The sequence below is a fragment of the Triticum urartu genome, chromosome 3 (genome assembly GCF_003073215.2).
Source record: "Triticum urartu cultivar G1812 chromosome 3, Tu2.1, whole genome shotgun sequence".
NCBI lineage: Eukaryota > Viridiplantae > Streptophyta > Magnoliopsida > Poales > Poaceae > Triticum > Triticum urartu.
This window is the reverse complement of record NC_053024.1, coordinates 735,827,255-735,833,774: the sequence shown is the minus strand read 5'-3', so window position 1 is coordinate 735,833,774 and position 6,520 is coordinate 735,827,255.

Sequence of the window (6,520 nt, the reverse complement as noted above, 5' to 3'; positions counted from 1 at the left end):
TCGTTCTTTTTTGTTTTTTTTCCATCTAGTTATTACTCACAAACTTTTCTTCAGAGTACACGGAGACTGAGACGGGCTCTGAAGTTCTCTTTTGTTTTTTTCATCTAGTTATTACTCACGAACTTTTCTTCAGAGTACACGGAGACTGAGGCGGGCTCTGAAGACAGTACCATTTTCTTTCTTTCAACAGTTTGGTTGGCTCAAAGAGATAAAATTACGAACGACTACTTATAAACAGAACCAAGAGCAACTGCCAGAACATTAGGCTAGGCTGAATCGCTGTCTGTCAAGTTCAGAGTACACGGCTCAGCCAAACAAAAATGTTCGGAAGCAGTACAGATCACCAGCTCACAGACTTCTGGTACAAACAAACACCCATACCTCAGGGTTTAAACCAACATTCTTGAGGCCTCCTTTGGTTTGAAGAAATTTCATATGAATTTTAGAGGATAGGATTCTTATAGGATTTTTTCCTTTAGAGCCCTTTGGTTTATAGGAATGGATTCTTATTCTTAATAGGATTGGTTCCTATCCTCCACATTTTATAGGAAAATAAAAATGAGTCTAGACTCAATAGAAAAATTCCTTTGGTGTCAAACAAATGACATCTCGTTTCTTATTCCTACTCATAGGATTTGAGATACATGTCATCTTATTTCCTACAAAATTCCTATTCTTACAATAATCCTATCCTATGAACCAAAAAAGGCCTCAGAAACTTCACATCGCAGGAAAACAGAGAGCCGTCCCAGCGAATAGAGAGCCGTCCTTACACTACTTCCTGGCCAATCCTCCAGTCTCAAGGCCTCCTTCAGATCACCACCCTTCAGCAAATCAACATCTCCACCTCACCCTGTATTTCATAACTTACACACTCTGGCGTAAAAACAATTGCTGCCATGAAACTGTACGATTTCAATAGAGTACCTGAGTTTCTACATCGACGATATGCAGCTGCTTATGGTGGCCAGGGTCTAGGGAAATTCTGGCAGCGAAATAGTCAAGCCATAAAAGAGATGTTTGAAGTATATCCGCTTATATAGTTGGCAGGAATACTCTTATGATGGTCCTTTTTTTAAGCCATTGTTCAACATCCAACGATTCACCTAACACCGTATATAAACTACAGATTAAAAGTTGGCTACAGTTGATGATTTCAGAAAGAGACCTTTTACGGTACCTCAATTAAACTGGAGCCGTTTATTTCTATGGTTCAACGGTTCAGACGAGGCAATACTACATCAAATTTTCGGTAGTATATTAAGTAATTAGGGGCGTTTTGGGTAGTTTACTGTTAACCAAATCCTGTAGGCAGATCCCTTTCAGAATAAGGGGACGACAGAGCTGGAATTTCACGGAGTCGCCATTGCCCACGTCCAGCCTGCCCCGCGCCGGCCCACTGCACCACGACTGCACGGACGCCACCTCGAGCCCCGCACCGATGCCGAGGAAACGCCCTCCGCCTCTATCCTCCTCTGCCCTCTCCTTCCCTACCTCCCTCTGCCCTTTCCTCTGTTATCTGCAAGCGTCTGTTGCGTCCTGCTATTACGCGTGCGTGCAGCGTGCCTGGCGTGCGTACTCTCTCTGTCTGTGTGTGCGTGCGCGCTTGTCCAGCGTGCTGCGTGTGCTTTGTGTGCGATGCCCGTTCGTGTGTGGTGCTGTTCTGTGATATGTTCTTGTGTCTACTACTCCTGCTAGTGCTATACCATGTGCCTTTGTGTAATATCTTAGATTAGTGGGTGCCGGCCGACGTACGTTCGACGGAGAGAGGGCAAGAGAGGAAGCGATCTCAGGGCGCCGGCCGAGTACATGCAGACAAGGAGAGGGCCACCGGGCTGGGCTGGGCGGCTGCGTCGACGCTGGGGACGCATGGGAGGAAGATCTCGGGTCGGTGGCGGGAGGCCGTTCGACGCAGAGCGGCCGGCCCTGTGCGGCCGAGGAGGCTTTACTATTGTCATTAATTACTAGTCCCGAACTCTAATTGTTAATTACCGAAATGTCCTGGAGCAAAAAAATGAGGAATTAATAATAACTGTCGGATCAATTATATACTACCCACTATTTCCGGTAGTATGATGTACCGTAAAAACTCTCTTTCAAGAAATGCAAGTCTAAACATAGCAAGCCGAACAAAAAAACAAAAAAAAAAGAACAAAAGAAATATACTCCCGAGTCTAGCGTGTTTCATTTGGTGAATCTAGTTCGTTAGAGCATGTCTTCCACTACTTCTAGATGCCACCGTGTAACTTACCCTTCACGCTGCCCATGCGCCTCTTCCTTGGCGCAGATGCATGTATCACCACTAGTAGATGAGAGGGGACGCGCGGAGACCCTAAGAAATACAAAAAAACATGAGTAACACCCAAACATTAAATGTTGTAAGAACGAGTTAAATAGGAACACCGTGGTTGATCAACCCCTCTGGCACGGTAATGTATCCAACATACTTTGCCAAATAAACCAAAAAATGTGTATACATATATATGAGAATGGTTAGCTATACCTCGTAAGCCGAGAAACGAAGAACGTGAGCCAATCAATATCCAAGGGCATGGAATCCCAATGGCACATGGAGCGCGTGTGAGGCCAATCAGCCAGCTCCTCCATCCTCCCGGTTTCAAGGTCAACTGTGTAAACACGACACAAGTCGTCGCTGATGAGCATTGTGCCACACTTCTTTCTCAAGACACATAGTGCTCTTCCTTCGTTCTCCTTTCCGGGTCGTCTTAGCTCGATCGTTCGAGTACGTAGCCATTTTGAAGTACCGATCATGTTTTTGGGGTCCTCGCGTTGTTCCCACATCTCTAGTTGGGGACCTCCGTTTTGCATCCAGAGGACTGATAGCGTCCCGCTGACATTTACTGGTGGGGCCGAAGTTCACTGTGAAAGGGAGCATCGTCAAGGAGACTTGGCCGGTCTGAACATTTAGATTGATGATCTGAAGGCACCGTTCTCCATGATGATGAGATATCCAGTGTGCCACACCACGACACACAATGACATCGGTGAACAAGGCGTAGTGGTTCAATTGTGCATTACTTTTGTAGCAATTGGTACCCATGCTCCAACTTTGTTTGTTGGACGAGAGCACGGCGGTTGCCGAAGCCGTCCAGCGGCCACGACATTCGTCCCTGGGCATGGTGTTGGTGTTGTGCTTGTTGTGCCACTTCCGCATCTCCTCCTTGACGCGGAGCTTACGCTTCGGCAAGGAGATCCCGATCTAGAGGATGTCCTACCTAATCTGATGTCGATGTTGGGCGTCGACCTCCTTGGTGTTCTTGGACTGGTCCAAGCTGCGAGCTTCACGTCAGCGAGGACCCATGCATGTCGGTGGCACCTATGTCTTGACGAACGATGATGAGCGCTGCGCCTGGCGCCACCCCAGCGTGGTGAGGACGTGCCCCTAGAACTGTCATTGATGAGGTAATACTTGAGGTGCCGATGTGGCGAAGAGCCAATACGGCTGGCACCCAACACGACATTCTATCTGACCACCTCGGTTTCACGACAGGGACATCATTCTTGTGGCCCCACATCGATGAGGGATGCCCAGAGCCCTAACTAGAGCGGCCCCTCTTCCACTTTCTGCGATCTCAGGCCCATGGGGCGGCAAGGCCTCCTCCTTCGTGGACTTCACCGCAAGCCTGCCCTAATCAACGTTGTTGTTGTTGACGACAGATGCCATGGTTGAAGAGGAGCACTAGCAAGGCACATTATCCGCGCGAGCACGTCATGGCGACATGTATCCACGGCACCGTGGATTGGAGCCCAAGCTCCCGCCACTGCCAAATCCGGCATAGCAGTTAGTAGAGTTAGTGAGAGTGAGGAGGTCCGGTTGAAAATTCGCAAAAAAAAAAAGAAGAAAAAATTGTAGGCGGGCTGCAGGCAGACTGTTGGGCCGATATGCTGGACGTTCGTACTAGTCTGTCCCTCGATTTTTGAACTTCCGCCCGTGTCTGACCCAACATATGTATCCACGTATCCACGTTGAAGACTCATATATAAGGACGGAATAGGTGAACGTATGCCCTAACTCCACCTATTCCACGTTTTCGCCCTGCCTCAAACCAGCAGCCCGTGGCTTCCCGCTGACCTCGCGCCGTCCCTCCGCCATCTCCTCAAGGCGGCCGAACTCGGGCCACCCCAACTCCCCGTCAACACGCTCCAGCAGGCTCACCCCGAGGACGCCTACCCCCGTCCCTCTACTGAAACCTCTCGACAGTCGCAGGTGATTCGCTTTATTTGCCCCCTTGTTTTTGTTGCCATCGGCCGATCGGGATTAAACCCTCCGTCCGCGTGCGTGTGCTTACGATTGATTTGTGAATGAGTGAAGGATATGGATAAGCAGCGGAGGACCCCCGAGGACGAAGACGATCTGCGGTTAGACGAAGAAGAAGTACCGCTAGACCAAGATGTACCGTCAGACGAAGAAGAAGATGTACCGCCAGACGAAGAAGAAGATGTCCGGCATGCTCACCCCGAGGACGCCTACCCCCGTCCCTCTACTGAAACCTCTCGACAGTCGCAGGTGATTCGCTTTATTTGCCCCCTTGTTTTTGTTGCCATCGGCCGATCGGGATTAAACCCTCCGTCCGCGTGCATGTGCTTACGATTGATTTGTGAATGAGTGAAGGATATGGATAAGCAGCGGAGGACCCCCGAGGACGAAGACGATCTGCGGTTAGACGAAGAAGAAGTACCGCTAGACCAAGATGTACCGTCAGACGAAGAAGAAGATGTACCGCAAGACGAAGAAGAAGATGTCCGGCATGTTCACCCAGAGGACGCCTACCCCCGTCCCTCTACTGAAACCTCTCGACAGTCGCAGGTGATTCGCTTTATTTGCCCCCTTGTTTTTGTTGCCATCGGCCGATCGGGATTAAACCCTCCGTCCGCGTGCGTGTGCTTACGATTGATTTGTGAATGAGTGAAGGATATGGATAAGCAGCGGAGGACCCCCGAGGACGAAGACGATCTGCGGTTAGACGAAGAAGAAGTACCGCTAGACCAAGATGTACCGTCAGACGAAGAAGAAGATGTACCGCAAGACGAAGAAGAAGATGTCCGGCATGCTCACCCCGAGGACGCCTACCCCCGTCCCTCTACTGAAACCTCTCGACAGTCGCAGGTGATTCGCTTTATTTGCCCCCTTGTTTTTGTTGCCATCGGCCGACCGGGATTAAACCCTCCGTCCGCGTGCGTGTGCTTACGATTGATTTGTGAATGAGTGAAGGATATGGATAAGCAGCGGAGGACCCCCGAGGACGAAGACGATCTGCGGTTAGACGAAGAAGAAGTACCGCTAGACCAAGATGTACCGTCAGACGAAGAAGAAGATGTACCGCCAGACGAAGAAGAAGATGTCCGGCATGTTCACCCAGAGGACGCCTACCCCCGTCCCTCTACTGAAACCTCTCGACAGTCGCAGGTGATTCGCTTTATTTGCCCCCTTGTTTTTGTTGCCATCGGCCGATCGGGATTAAACCCTCCGTCCGCGTGCGTGTGCTTACGATTGATTTGTGAATGAGTGAAGGATATGGATAAGCAGCGGAGGACCCCCGAGGACGAAGACGATCTGCGGTTAGACGAAGAAGAAGTACCGCTAGACCAAGATGTACCGTCAGACGAAGAAGAAGATGTACCGCCAGACGAAGAAGAAGATGTCCGGCATGCTCACCCCGAGGACGCCTACCCCCGTCCCTCTACTGAAACCTCTCGACAGTCGCAGGTGATTCGCTTTATTTGCCCCCTTGATTTTGTTGCCATCGGCCGATCGGGATTAAACCCTCCGTCCGCGTGCGTGTGCTTACGATTGATTTGTGAATGAGTGAAGGATATGGATAAGCAGTGGAGGACCCCCGAGGACGAAGACGATCTGCGGTTAGACGAAGAAGAAGTACCGCTAGACCAAGATGTACCGTCAGACGAAGAAGAAGATGTACCGCAAGACGAAGAAGAAGATGTCCGGCATGCTCACCCCGAGGACGCCTACCCCCGTCCCTCTACTGAAACCTCTCGACAGTCGCAGGTGATTCGCTTTATTTGCCCCCTTGTTTTTGTTGCCATCGGCCGATCGGGATTAAACCCTCCGTCCGCGTGCGTGTGCTTACGATTGATTTGTGAATGAGTGAAGGATATGGATAAGCAGCGGAGGACCCCCAAGGACGAAGACGATCTGCGGTTAGACGAAGAAGAAGTACCGCTAGACCAAGATGTACCGTCAGACAAAGAAGAAGATGTACCGCCAGACGAAGAAGAAGATGTCCGGCATGCTCACCCCGAGGACGCCTACCCCCGTCCCTCTACTGAAACCTCTCGACAGTGGCAGGTGATTCGCTTTATTTGCCCCCTTGTTTTTGTTGCCATCGGCCGATCGGGATTAAACCCTCCGTCCGCGTGCGTGTGCTTACGATTGATTTGTGAATGAGTGAAGGATATGGATAAGCAGCGGAGGACCCCCGAGGACGAAGACGATCTGCGGTTAGACGAAGAAGAAGTACCGCTAGACCAAGATGTACCG